Source organism: Leptodactylus fuscus, chromosome 5 (assembly GCF_031893055.1).
Source record: "Leptodactylus fuscus isolate aLepFus1 chromosome 5, aLepFus1.hap2, whole genome shotgun sequence".
Lineage (NCBI taxonomy): Eukaryota > Metazoa > Chordata > Amphibia > Anura > Leptodactylidae > Leptodactylus > Leptodactylus fuscus.
Genome location: NC_134269.1, coordinates 134438091 through 134453331, shown reverse-complemented (window position 1 = coordinate 134453331; position 15241 = coordinate 134438091). Strand labels below are relative to the sequence as shown.

The 15241-nt window shown below is 38.6% G+C and overlaps 2 protein-coding genes across 2 annotated transcripts in view; one reads left to right on the top strand and one right to left on the bottom strand.

The window, feature by feature from the left end:
* Positions 1-15241, bottom strand: part of IMMP2L (inner mitochondrial membrane peptidase subunit 2) — a 739728-nt gene that overhangs the window by 404657 nt on the left and 319830 nt on the right. The gene's annotated exons all lie outside the window — the stretch shown is intronic.
* The window catches only part of LRRN3 (leucine rich repeat neuronal 3), a 48816-nt gene continuing 41011 nt past the window's right edge, over positions 7437-15241 (top strand). The window contains exon 1 of the mRNA XM_075274195.1: positions 7437-7784. The gene's annotated coding sequence lies outside the window, so the exon portion shown is untranslated. The remainder of the gene's footprint in view (positions 7785-15241) is intronic.

The following is a 15241-nucleotide window of genomic DNA, read 5'->3' as shown; positions in this document are numbered from 1 at the left end:
AATTTGCCCAAACTGGGCTGTTTAGAGGCTCCCTCCACCATTAATTGGTCCAAACTTGGCTGTTTAGAGGCTCCCTCCACCATGAATTTGCCCAAACTGGGCTGTTTAGAGGCTCCCTCCACCATTAATTGGTCCAAACTGGGCTGGTTAGAGGCTCCCTCCACCATGAATTTGCCCAAACTGGGGTGGTTAGAGGCTCCCTCCACCATTAATTGGTCCAAACTGGGCTGGTTAGAGGCTCCCTCCACCATTAATTGGTCCAAACTGGGCTGGTTAGAGGCTCCCTCCACCATGAATTTGCCCAAACTGGGCTGTTTAGAGGCTCCCTCCACCATGAATTGGTCCAAACTGGGCTGGTTAGAGGCTCCCTCCACCATGAATTTCCCAAAACTTGGCTGTTTAGAGGCTCCCTCCACCATTAATTGGTCCAAACTGGGCTGGTTAGAGGCTCCCTCCACCATGAATTGGTCCAAACTGGGGTTTTTAGAGGCTCCCTCCACCATGAATTGGTCCAAACTGGGGTTTTTAGAGTCTCCCTCCACCATGAATTGGTCCAAACTGGGGTTTTTAGAGTCTCCCTCCACCATGAATTGGTCCAAACTGGGGTTTTTAGAGGCTCCCTCCACCATGAATTTGCCCAAACTCTGCTGGTTAGAGGCTCAATCCACCCTGATTTTCAAAACAAATGTTGGTGCCAACCTCAACTTACTACAAGGGCCAAATTCACTGCTGGTGACAAGCTCTCCTCACTGCAAGTGCCAAATACACATGTTTCAAGGTGTTTTCCTACTGTCAGAGAGGTGGTATTGAGTGTGTAAAGTGTGTAGTTGTTAGGCTGTGATGTTGGGGTAATAGAGGGTCTTTGGTGTGTTAGATGCCCCCAGACATGCTTCCCCTGCTGTCCCAGTGTCATTCCAGAGGTGTTGGCATCATTTCCTGGGGTGTCATAGTGGACTTGGTGACCCTCCAGACACGGATTTGGGTTTCCCCCTTAACGAGTATCTGTTCCCCATAGACTATAATGGGGTTCGAAACCCGTTCGAACACACGAACATTGAGCGGCTGTTCGAATCGAATTTCGAACCTCGAACATTTTAGTGTTCGCTCATCTCTAATGGTAACATTGCTTATCTGAAATGAGATCATAAATCATTATATGACAGAAAATACAAAAAATTGATGTTTAGCAGCCATAAGGGTCGGATGTATCAGTAGTTTTATTCATCTATGCTTTATAATGTAGTTTAACTGTTCCCTACTGATGGATTACCAATAGCTTGTGTAATTTAGGCAGGACATGACTGTTCCAGGAAATCAACTTTTTCATTATTCAGGCAAAATATGGAATTATAACTTTTTTTTGGTGCAGTGGGGTGATGTGATGAATGCCATCACAACACCAGGGGTGTAACTAACGGGGTAGGAGCAGTAGTGACTTTCACAGGGCCTGGGACATTATACTGCATGTTTTGTTTTTTTGTTTTTTAAATAGGCTGTTATACTTGGGGGTGTTTTCAGACTGGGTCTCCGATTATCATACTCTAGGGTCTTTTCAGACCACAGAGTATAATAATTGTTCATGCGTGTCCACAATGGGGCATAATACTGTGTGCAGGGGCCACTATGGGAAATAATACTTTATGCAGGAGCCACTATGGGGCATAATAGTGTGTGCGATCAGGGTCTTTGGTGTCATCGGGGCGGGGGGGCCATGTCAAAAGTTTGCCACGGGGCCCCACCATTCCTAGTTACACCACTGCACAACACAAAAATAAATTGTCAAAGAGAAAGACGAACTGAGTCCTGTCTAATTGGGGGAGGGGTATTTTACAAAGGCAAGCAAACAATCAGAGAAAATGCTTCATAGTTACATAAAGAGTAGCCTTATAAAAAGCAAATTCCTTTTGTCAGTTTTTATCTTAGCAAAACATTGATTCAGGCAGGAACACCTTAACCTTAGGCTGCATACAGTTAAAAGCTTTTTAACTCACTTATGTCAAACACACACGGAGGAAAAGTGCATGTAAAATCCATTAGGTCATTGATACTTCTGGTGATATGTGAGCTGTTCACGCACTCAGCAATGCCAAATACTTCGGTAAAGTAACTTTTTCAGTGCTGCTCATCTTGGCAGTCTTACAGTGTACGTTGACTTGGCAGGCTTTCTTGTGATTTTAGCTCAAGCAAAAAGTCTGCAACACATATGTTATGACATTTCTCACTGGAAAAAAAAAAATAAAGGCATTTATCACATGGTCTAGTAATATAGACCTTTCCTGAATTATGTTCACGCATTCCGCAACTATGTTCTATGGAACTGTACCGCAGGAATGAAAATGTATTTGTTTTCATTCACTACTGCTACAATAGTATACACTCTCTTATATTAGTAGTTACCAACCAGTGTCAAATAAACCTCTACTAGGCTAGAACACCTGAGAGTGCAGCTCACCACGGGATCCGTGGGTCATAACCCATAACAACACAACATCCACGTTTACAATACTGCCAACATTATTTCACCTATAATACTAGTGTGCCCACTTAACACTGGGATATTTCTTTACATACTTCCCAATTTCTTTTGTTTCTCCATGAAATAGGGATTTTCTCCATTTTTATTGAATGTGGCTCACAAGGAGCAAAGGATCAGGGACACCTGTCTTATATAATATAAACTACAGAGAACTCTACTATTACTCTACTATTGTACATTTTTCTCTTGACCCATACAATATATACATACATATTTAATATAAAAGATTTAAAATAAAAGTTATCTGACCTTTCCTAGTTAGAGACATAGCTTGTTTGACATGTGACATTTGCCACAATTCAGAGATGTCATCGTGACTGTATAACCTCATGTAATCCTACTGAGCCATTTAGGCTTCATTGTTATAAATGACAGCTCCATTCTTCTTTGTATGTGAAGAGGTGAAAAGAAGTAGTAATGCGGTGAGAATTACATCTTAATTGTAATACGTGGTTGTAGATGACAAAACTGTACTGTTTAATATGTCTACTGCAAGCTGTGAAAAAAGAGTTGTTCCTACTGGAAAATGCATAGTGTTAGCAGAACACAGCACATGAAAAGTGTTGGGCCAACACTATAGGAGGAACATTAAGGCTAAGGTCTCGTGTAGTGGAGCGCAATTTAAAAAATGTTGCAGAATAAAAATGCAGAAAAAACAAGTCACTTTTTTGCAGCATTTTTGAGTTTTTGCTGGGTTTTTCTAATTTTTTTTCTTCCTCTATTAAATCTATATAGGAAACACCTCCGATTCCACAGATAAAAATAACAACCTGCATTTTTCAAAAATTCATGTGATTTTGAAAATCAAGCTTTTATGCAGCTTTTTTCCGCGTAATGTGTGGATGACATTAAATAAAATCTCATTCACTTTGCTGATACTGTAAAATGCAGTCTTTTCCTGCTGTGTTTCAGAAATGCAGTCTTAACCTAAAGAAGTTTTCAGAAACCTCCATTTTTCCAGGATTGTCATGAATCTATGTCATCAGAATACTTTTTTAAAAAATACAAGGCATTCACAATATCCCATTGGCTTCCTTTGACTGGATATTTCCAGAACTGTGTGTCAAAAGATGATTCATTTTTCAGCACAATTGTTTCGCATACAGTATACTGCTATGTGTGTCTATGTGTGACCACCCAGTGGTTGTGCTGCGCTTTATATTGTGTGAGGAGGTTTGCTGGAAGGTTGCAATATTGTATTTAGTAGTCCCATGAGAATTTGGCATCCTGAATCAAATTCCAGCTAAGTTAAGTGAACACACTAGTATTTATAAATCCTAATGAATTTCATTGACTCATACTGACAATTCATGGGATCCACTAGGAATCAAGAATAGTTCATCAGGCTGTACTCATTGGTATAACCACAAGGGTAGCAGGCATAGCAGCTTCCATGGGACCCAACAACCAAGGTGGAGGCATTTCTACTGAGATCTAGGCTGAAATTATTGATAACTATGGATCATGGAAGGAGATCCGGAAAATTGAATGTGCCTTCACTACTTTACTAGGACATCCCAATGTCTACATATTTATGTGACATCATTATAATTAGTCTCTTCATATGCTGTGATGTCACAGTGTACACATTGATCATTTTGTATGTGCATTATCCCTTTGCTATGACATCATAGTGAACCCTATCTCTATATAGTGACATCACTGTGTATATTTCAACTATGACATCACTGTTGATTATATCTGTGCTCTTATATCACTATGTGAATTATTCCTGTACTGAGACACCTCACCTAATACCACATTAGTCTTTATAAAAAAAAAAAAACATGTAGAAGATAATAATTATTAGATAGATTCTTTCACTTCTATACCAGAAGGACTGTTTTTCAGGACTATTATAGAAGTGATCAATGTCAGAGTTTTGCACTTCATTCTTCAACACAACCAACTAAACATGATTTCCAAGTGAAAGTGGTTCTCCATCTGCTGATCCAAGGGTTTCCTGACTGGTTCAAACTCAAGGTCACAATATCAGTCCTATTGATACTTATAGTAGTTCTGTTGCACAGCAACTTGGGAGAGGTTTATAGTTTGTAGCACACTACACACTGCTTCTTGCCAAGGGGTTGATATTCAGACTTGCCCAGGTTGCGGTGTAATGAGGTGCAGGACAGGGATATGTGATGCAATTAGGTTTGAGAACACCAATGCTCAGCTTTTTACAAGGATGTACCATGTGGGTTCACTCTCTGCTCATGGCTCCAGTGGGTTGGTGCAATGATGGGACATCACCAAGCACACAAGCAAAGATGTAAAAAGCAGATGTCTGGGGATATCACCTTCAGCAGTTACCTGACACATAGAATACTTCTTTTAGTGAAAATAAACATAATGGCAACTAACATTGGTGACCTGATAACATGGAAGCCTCCTCCCAGTTAGCCTTACTAACGTAGCCTGGGGAATATGCCCTGCTTGCAGGCTTGGAATGGCCCACAGGTGAATGGGTAAATCCCCTTTCTCCATTCATATACTCAGGAATTACCCAGTTTATTGTTATGTACTATAGACAACCTGGGCAGCTCAGATGACATCTAGGTGCAGAGTCAACCAATGTCCTTCCACCCTGGGCCGCATCTTCTCAAGTACACTGCAGATGCCCCAATAACCAATCATTTTTCAGCATCTTTCTGTCACCTGAAGTCTGCTGCTTTGTGAACACATATCCCTGGCTCACTAACTATGAGGGCCTAGTTCAAGGAAAAAGCCAGCCAGCAGGCTACTGACAAGACAGAACCCCATCATATAAAAATTGCTAAAATAAATTTATAAATGCCAACATTTTACGAATTTGAGAATAAATGTCATATTGTAGCATAATGTACCCCCAGAATTTTACTGTTGGACCTTAGGCACACCAGTTTCACATTGCCAGCATGGGTTATAAACCCCTGTCGTACTCCTGCACAATGGTACTTACATATAAGAACATTACACAGATAATATTTGTATATATCAGAGCTAAGTCTATTGATGCCTGGCTGAATAAGGGAAGACAGCTGACAGCTAATACAAACAGTATAGTGCTGGAACTTCAGAAGCCAGGTCATGTGCATGTTGAGATCTCTACCTTGACCACAAACATAGTCTGTTGTGGTACCTTATGCTTGCGTGGTCCTTGTTACTTTTTTCAGCTGAATTGACTGATGTATAACAATTAGACAGATCAAAGGTCATAACTGTTCAATAGCAACATTACGCATTACTAAAGCTAACCAAATAGGAAATGTAACCCTGCTAATCTGTGCTTGCTGGTTTACTATCTTTCCAAGTAGACCCAACGACTGGGTTTCCTCTGTCAGTGTTCCTGTTTCTTGAAGGAATAGTGTGCTCACCCGCTAAGCATCATTCTGCCAATCCCTGTCTGTCTGTGTATGTAAAAATCTGTTTTTGTAACCACCCTCTGGCTTTGCAATGCTCAGTTGGCTGTTTCATGATCTGTTGTTTGGATATGTGTATTCAGTTTTTCATACTGTATATTTCTGTTTTATACTGAAGCCATGTCTGTAATTCTGTGGAAGCATTTGTCTTTTTGTTATATATCCCTGACCGTATGGATGTATTTATCCTTCTGTTAAGTATCCCTGTCTGTGTGTATGTATCTGTCCTTCAGTGTACCATGTTTGGACACATGCCCTTCTATCTTATGTGTTTGAACATATGTCCTTGCATTTGCTATGTTTGGATGCATGTCCTTGTGTTTGTAGTTCTTCTACCTGTGATTTGTGAAATTCTGTTATGCTTAGACCTCTGCTACCTGTGATCTATTTTTGTACTTCTGCTGCCTGTGATGTCTGGACTACTTTTATGTATGTACCTCTGCTATGTATCTGGGTATCCTGCTTTGGACTCTTGTGTTTGAACCCTTCTTAGATAATGTCCTTAGAGGTGGACTAAAGTCAAACCAGAATGTTAGCACAATGTGTCCACGGGCCACGTGCTGTTACAGGAACAAGGCAAGGTTATAGCGGCCATATTGTTTTAGTATTATATTATTGTATAGTTTTATATTGTTTTAGTGTTACATGTGCAAATGATTTATACACTAACAAACCTATACACTGTATATAACAAGAGTTTTCTGTACTCTTGTAATAAATACCAGAGGACAATTCCTATACTTGCGTAAAGTCAGCATATAAGGCAGAATTCCTAAAATAGTGTATGTGATTTAATTTCTATGTTGCATAATTTGACGGTATAGAGAAACACTTTTAAAATGAATAATGATACAGAATATCACTGCATAAATTGAAGTTCAAGGATGAATATTTCAGCGACAAGGGAATGCAGTTCTCCTCCGATTACTTGAATAGAAGTAGAGCTGCATCTGTCTCAGTCCAAAGCTACAGCTTCTGGCACCAGAAAACAGAAGAGATGATGGGTGCCGTGTTTGGGTGTTGGACTCCCACCCATCAGATATTGATGGCCTATCCTACTTTTAGGTCATCAGTATAAAAAAAAATGAGTAGGGGTCCTGGAAAACCCCTTTTAACTTTTTAGTAGGCATGGAAGAAATTATATGGGACTAGAACTATAAAGGTCTTGTCAACTTCTTTCTTTTTAGTTTTCATATGTTCCTCATAATATTGTATCTAATTTTTTTTTAATGTTCCATTTTAACTTGCAATTAATTGAAGGTAGTATATACCCACAAGAATAACAATGATGTAAACTAATACTCATACTTCTAGAAGAACATGTGAACAACAAACTGTGGTCTTTGCCTAAAAATAGAGGAGAGGAGAAGGCTGGTTTCATGGATTTGTACCTAGGCAGCAATGTCATATAATAGGCATGTTGTTTCAGCCAACCAGACTAGAGCAGCTGTGAGTACTGTATCTTGGCACTCTGAAGCTATTGGCTCCTCTCTGGGGAGTGGAGGGTGTTCAGTTATTAATGATCGCTGAGCAGGCAGCACCATGTCAGTGTGACAACTGATCGGGTGAATGATGCAGCACTAACCACAAGCACCAGCACCACAGAAAGGAGGAGAAGGGGTAGAGTCTATACAAGCAGCATCTCTGTATTGGATTGTCAGCATCAGCCACAGAGAAACAAAGCACGGGCAGCTATGAAGGATCTTAGCAAGAAGCGAGCTGCTCTGTTCATGTTCTAGGATATGTGCAGACAACTATAAATACCCCTATTTAGAGCCAGGTTTCAGTGTGCATGCACTGCGGTCAAAGCTGGGGAATACAAAGAGGATGCAAAGTCTTGTTGGCGGGTAAGTTACAAATGATGTATATTGTTTAGCGTTGCTTTGTGGAATGCACTTGGCATGTTGATGCTTTGCAAAGAGTCACAAATGTAGGAAAATAATCAAGGGTATGTACAATTTATTTCTACCAAATTGTCTTTGCATTCATACTCAATTCCTCAAGGTGAATCATTCCAATTAGTTTTTCATTTTGGGTATAGGAACATGGAACAATATAGGAGAAACCTTGTTTAGGCATTTTCAGTGTTTTCAAGAATGTAAAAGCTGAGATCTCAGTGCCTGAATGAGCATATCACACACAGAGCTATTGGATTTCTGCCAGGCTACATCTTAGGGATTGTGGTAAATGACTTCCCTTAAAACATATCCTCTTGCCAGTCTGAAGAGACAGTGTGAATATCTGGTCTGCTAATGCAGCTCTGACTGACGCATGTTAAATGAGGAAAAAAATGACTTATATTAAGCAAAGCAGTCCTTAAGCAGTTATCAGGCTCATGGCGAGGAATCTCGGAATATTTTTATTATTTTTCATATTGATTGACTTGTTGAGGTTGTCTATTATATAGGGTAAGGTGTATAAAAAAGGTTGGCTACAAAGTGTATTGTTGCTGAGCACAGATTTTAAAATGATGCAGTGCATTCCCCTTCAGCACTTGAGAGGTTAACAAGACAAGCGAGAGCCTCCAGTCACAAGCACCTTTGGGAGAGGCAGCATGCTTAGAGATATGCTTTATTTGAAAGGAAATCCACATATTAGTCTTTCACAGCAAGCACAAATTCCCTGACGAGGACATGTTTGTCTGTACAAATGAGTTGTGCCTTGAAGGGGTTAATCTTTATTATTTTGGAGCTACTGGTCATGAAACCAGAAGTAGTTAAGATTTATTTCTCAGCATCTAATCTATTAAGGAATTCTTCCATATTAGCTGTGAATTTGCTTGACTTGTTGGTGAAGCCTTCTTTCATATACCCCATAAAGTATGTATGATTCTTCTAACCCCCTCCTGATGTAAGGCAGCTACAACCTGCTGCTGGACTCTGGGAGCCGGCTTCCATAACTGGCCATTAAGAGTTATTACTCCTAGCATAAGCTTGCTAAGTAATGTAATATATAAAAAGAAGTGTCACCCACGCACAGTCACCGTACTACAAATCCATCAACGTGCAGAGGCATACTGTGTGCATGGACAGCCCTCTAACAATGCAGCTGATGCTGGCAGCTAATAATATGCCAATGCATGAAATTTCCAGCTAATCCCTTAATCATAAAGGGTTTTTCTGAGAGCAGCTACACAAACAAGCTTCAGGATGCCAGGCAGTGAAAATTCTAAATTATTATTATTAATATTTAAAAGAAACAATAACAATGTATCACTGCATTCCATTCCCGCTGCTTCTTCCAGAGCTCCTGTACTGAATTCCACCATAGAAATGTACCCAATGTTTGACATTTCACCTTTTTGTGATAACGTCTTCTATGTCTACAGTATGTGCATTACCTGAGTGGTGTAACTTGAAGCACAGTTGCCAAGAAACACATTTTTGTCCCTTAGGGCAAAGTAAGCTTTTTAACCTAGGAATTTGGCATATAAAGTCCTAATTGTATTATCATATGCAGTTTTACTATGCTATATATCTACGTGTGCAATGTATGTGTCCAAATATATCACACACCTCCTACACCTATACAGAATGCTTATCTATCTATCTATCTATCTATCTATCTATCTATCTATCTATCTATCATTTATAATGTCCACACAATCAACCAGTTTCCTCATTCATAGATATAGCAGATAAACCTATCACAACTCACAGCTTAGATATATGTTTACATCATAAACAACACGTTCAGACAATCCCTTCAGTATCCTGAGATCTGGACAGAGCCAGCTAACAAGTGATATATGTTAGTTTATTGATTAACTCTGGATTGGATGGCACAATTTAATCAGAATCTGGACATGTGCCAGAAAACCATGGAATGCTAAATAAGAATAATGAAACCCAGCTTTTCCACATAGACCATGAACATAATGCACTGTGGAGAAAGCCTTTGGCCGTGTATCACTGGTCCTCTTAGCAGAAAATTGAGCAACCGTCTCATATGTTACCTCCAAGGAAATGATTTAACTTATCAACAAATTAAAAGTGGTTTGTAAGGACAGAATAATCTCTGCAGGCCTCCTCCGGATACAGCAGCTTTGGTAAAATTGCATTACATGGTAATTTTACAGCACAACACTGGTCATGGGCCATTGCTTTTATCCAAATATATACACAATGCATTTGATATGGCATTCATATTCATGATATGCAGTTACCTGGCCTAGCATAATATGCTTAAATATTACATTATATTGGAAAAGTCAAACACATTGCTGTCAGGCACTTCACTGTATTCTAGCCCTTGGCTTGTTAAAAGTATCAACTTATAAATATAGAGTATTTTACATTCAAGTCATAACATTGTGCTTCTAAAATCACTGATGTGCTATCATGTCCCAGACAATATATGAAGACACAATTGGAATTTCTGCAGTCAATACTGATATCATCAAGAATTGTATTGAAGTCTATGAAGACACACACGTGCTAGGAACTATGAACAGTACGTTTCAATAGCTCTGGTACCTCCTCATGCACATCACCAATGGTCATCTTAAGGACTCAAACACTGGGGGGAGGGGGTTATGTAAAAACACATGCAAATAGGTACATATGTGTGTTAGCTACTTGGTGTCAAGTCATATAGATAAACATATAAGATAAATGCAGCAGAACCATGTGAACAAATGTGCTGTGTTTTAGACTAAGAAAATAGCACCAATGCACCATAAAAAAAAACCTTTATATGTAGTGTGTTATATATTTTACTATGGATATTAACATCCAGCTTCCTTATGTTGTGCAAGTAAAAAAGGTAACAAACATGTCACTGAAAGAAAAGCACAAAACATGACATTTTCCATAAAAGCACTGTGGGTGAAACCACCTGAATAGCCAAGTACAATCCAAAATGCCATAACTAGTTAACATCTCCAGATGAAAACTATTGGTAGAAAATATTATTACTATTTACTGTCTGTGCAAGAAGAAGAAAATTTAGGTAATGACATGGATAAGAAAAACTGAGAAGAGATTGTATAAATGAATTAGGCTGAAAAGAATCTTAGCAACCACAAGATGCAAAAGCCCTCTCCTTGATGAATCTGCTTCTCATTTTAGAATTGAAAAGCACTTCATATTCTAATTGGTTGACATTGCATTTCATATGTACCTCTCCAATGAAATAACCAATTATAAGGAATCCATATAGCTGAGCACAAAGCTACAGCTCTCATGAATATGCACTTCATTTTGTTGCCAGTTACTCTTGCTAGGTACAGATTCTTAATCCTGGAGGTCAAAGAGGACCTATAAAGGTCAATAGTAGGTAAACATGCAAGAATGCATTTTATACAATCTACCCTCTCAGTCACCTTTGTCCCTGTTCTTTTAGGTATTCAGTTTTAATTGGCTTGTGTTTACTGAATTATACATACACTGTATATGATATATCTTGCAAAATTAAAAAAAAAAGCAAAAACTATGTAAGCAACTAAAATGATGAAAAGCAACAATTTCCCTAGACTTGGAACAATGTTGCATGGAATATTTTACCCTAAATAGGTGCAGCAGTAATTTTTGACTTGTAGCATCTAAACCTAATTCACATCATATTTAGGATATTTGCACAATGACCTTTGGCAGATCGTAAGAACTCTGTTGCACAATAAGCATCATCTCAAGAAAATGCTGCAAAACAGCAGAAAAATGCCGGATGTTAAAGGAATTTTCCAGTTTCAGGACACTGAAACTGGCTACTGTTTATAGGATAACTAAGGACAAAATCATCCTTTAAATACCCCATCATGAGCACAAAGCTGGTCATGTGGTTGGTGAGCGTACCGTCACATGAGCTGATCACTGGCAGTCATGTGCCTTGTGTACTGATCAGCACCTAGGACAGTGACTGACTGAGGAGGTGAATACTGGATTTATTTCTACCATTACATTTTTTACATAAGCTGAAAAACCCTTTCAATCAATTCAATTATTAGAACATTTCACTTTTACATAAGATACCAGTGGAATGAGGATTTTTTTTCACAATTTTTATACAATCAGTGTTCCTTAACACCTTAGCATACCAAAGCTAGCACATTTTATATTAACTCATATTTATAAAGTCAGCACTGCAGGCCATCTTGAGATACATACATATATACTATAAATACATTATCACTGATAACTGTATGTTGTGCGTGGCAAAGTGATATAGAAAATAGATCTACAGATGGAAGGTTAGTGGTCACAGTGGACATTGGTATAGGGATAGAACCACTCGGATGTCTCTACTTATGTACAATAGGTTGTACATTATCAAGCTCTAGAATTTTGGGTCACAAACTGTTGAAACCCAATACTTCTGTATATTAAAATATTACTAGGTCAGTAGCAGTTTATAATAAAAGAAATAAGCATGCTCTGTCATTGAGGTTATCACAAGGTATTATAAGGGAACATGGAAGCACCAAAGACATTCGGTATGTTATCCCAATTGTACTGAATCTACAATTCAGTCACAAGAGTTGAGGTGACCCTGTTATAGTGACTTCTAAGGAATGCCTATACATGGCCAATACAACACAAATAAAAACATCCATACATTTAATATGATATATATTAACATTGTGCTAATGATACCATTATTTTCATGAATGAGAATGGAGTGGAATTGCAGGAACGTCCTAAAATCTGTTTTTCAGATAGTATGGACAATAACTTCCAAACAGGACCTTCAACAAGATGTTCAAACTGGTGACAACCTTTATTAATATATGTGAGATGTAAGCCATTGTTATAAGAAACTGGATCAATCTGATAATACCAAAGGAGATATTGCCCTCAAAAGCAAGATATTACAGAAAGCTCTAGGCCTATGATTTGGGGGTTATATATACTGTACCAAGAAAGCAGTACATAAATGGCAATAACTTTTGAAGCTAGAGCATAGATATGTAGGTCAAGAAGCTACAGTATATCAGCACAATACCACTCTGATTCTGTACACTAACATACTCTAGTGGATGACGACTGTGCTGCTATTGCAGAATGGGTCAAAAACATCAGAAATGTTTCCTAGGAACTCGGAGCAAGACAAACATGTTAAGCTTGGCATAATTAAAATCCATTTCTTTAATCAATTGTCTGTATGTAGCTGTTTACTCAGCTCAGCACAAGAAGCAGTGCAGTGCTCTCAGGAATCCATCATGCCGCCCAACATTATGTATTTGTCTTTCATTTCTTCTGAGAGAGATCTGAATCAATAAGTTGAGTGCCATCAGTTAAACTGCACCTCTGGGGCAGCGTGTTAAATGATGTTACTAAAAACAACATGGACAGAAAGGAAGTCTAGAATGTGTCATATTAAATAACCAAAAGGTGCAGTGGGACGATGAGCCAAGTATGATCAGAATGATGGAGGCGGCAGCTTCTATGTATAGTATGTACTGGTGTTCCTGGAGTCTGATTCATAGCAGCTACAGTAGATGAAATTCTCTTACTCAACATTCATGTGACTCATGGCTTTTGTTCTAGAACTGTATATCACTCTAAATTCTCTTTCAATATCCTGCTGTGGGTGAGCAATGAACAGAATTTTAGGAACTGTAGTGTTGGAAATGTACAGTATGTCAACTCTACATCTCCAATATCTTGCCCTACTTGAGTCTATGGGTATGTTAGGATTTGCTGGTGAATTTTCAGACTGGGTTATGTTTTAGTATACTTTGCATTCAGTGTAGGTAAACTATACCACCAGGCTACAGTTAATAGACCTTTTGGAAAAAAAAAAAGGAATTTCGTGAAAACACTAAGGTACACATATCCTGTTCTGCTTTAGGTTATGTTTGCCTATAGATCATTACTTCTCTAACCTTTCACACTCAGGACACCCCTGACAAAAACAAACATGCTTTAAGACACCCTATCAAATAACCAAAAGACAAGCCCTTAAGCAAGTTGATAATGTTTAATGAAGGCATGCGGTCATCTTCCCAATCAAAATGTTGTGGCCCCCTGGTAGGTTTCTGAGGCACCACCTTGTTGGGAATTGATGCTGTAGATAATCACGCTACCAATGACAATAGCCTTCAAGGCTTTCAAAGGCACAAACCTGTGAGGGATTGACATATGAACATACAATAGGTCACCATTGAAAACAGTCTTGAAACCTTCTAAAATATTTCGAGCTATGGCATCGGAAGCATACTGACAATACTCATACCCTTAAAAGTACCCAGAGAGTCAAGCTCATTGCAGTGCTAAAAGTGCCCATCTCATAAGAAAGCACAAAACTACAATACAGTCTCAAGGTGTTCCTTCCTATAGTGCCAGCTAACAGGAAGATATCAGAAGCGGTTTCCTGGAACATCCTCTTCCTGTCTAAAGCTTGTATCGCTATAGAACTTCTTGGAAGGGCAGAGCAGGGTCGGCTGTCTGAGAAGGTGCAGAATAATTAACTCTGTGTCTATGATTTGTTGGCTACACAGATTTGCTAAAGACTTCATAGAAGTGTCTCTCATGCATATAAAAATAATTGTCACAAATTTAGTTTTAACCACAGGTATATACATTTTAACCAAATCATATCATATATATGATATATCATATCATGGCAATCTGCATTGTCATATGTTGTGGTTAGCTCAGTGTAAGGCAGGATTTATACACTGCCCACCATGACAGCTGGTAATATTTCTCAGCCTTTTTCAGCTACAAAACTACATAATTTTCTACTGCAATATTACAAGGTGCACTACCCACACTGCAGACACATTATCTGCAATTTGTGAGCAAATATAATAATGTCAACCTGTAAGACAAGGCTCTGCAGATGATTTCAAAATCAACCAAGACATTAACTCCTGACAAAGCAAAAATAAATTCAGACAGCACATTATCCCAAAGATACGGTCTTCCTTCAAGCGGCCCATAAGCCATAGTAAAATTCCCACTGGATTCAATTATTGATATAATGAAATGAGAAGTATTCTTATCAGTTGTATTATTCAGATTACTATGTGGACAATGGAAGGTCTTGTATCTTCTTGATAGTCAAGGAAGAAATTTACACTTACATGTCTATATGGTTTTATACTTTGCCTTTTACAAAACTGTCATAAGGAAAGCACTTGAGCAAGCATACAACAGCTGCTTTGAACATGTCTTATAATAGGAACAGCATATTAACGTTTTCCTTGGGGCTTTCTACTAATCTGTTAAAGCTATTCACCACTTACAGTACAAGCTCACCTTGCTGTGCTGCTATTCAGGGGCAGTGATGCTTAAAATGTACCTAAATGCAGAAATCCTCACATTTTGTGTGATTGGAATTGATGCAATTTATCAGTTTGTGT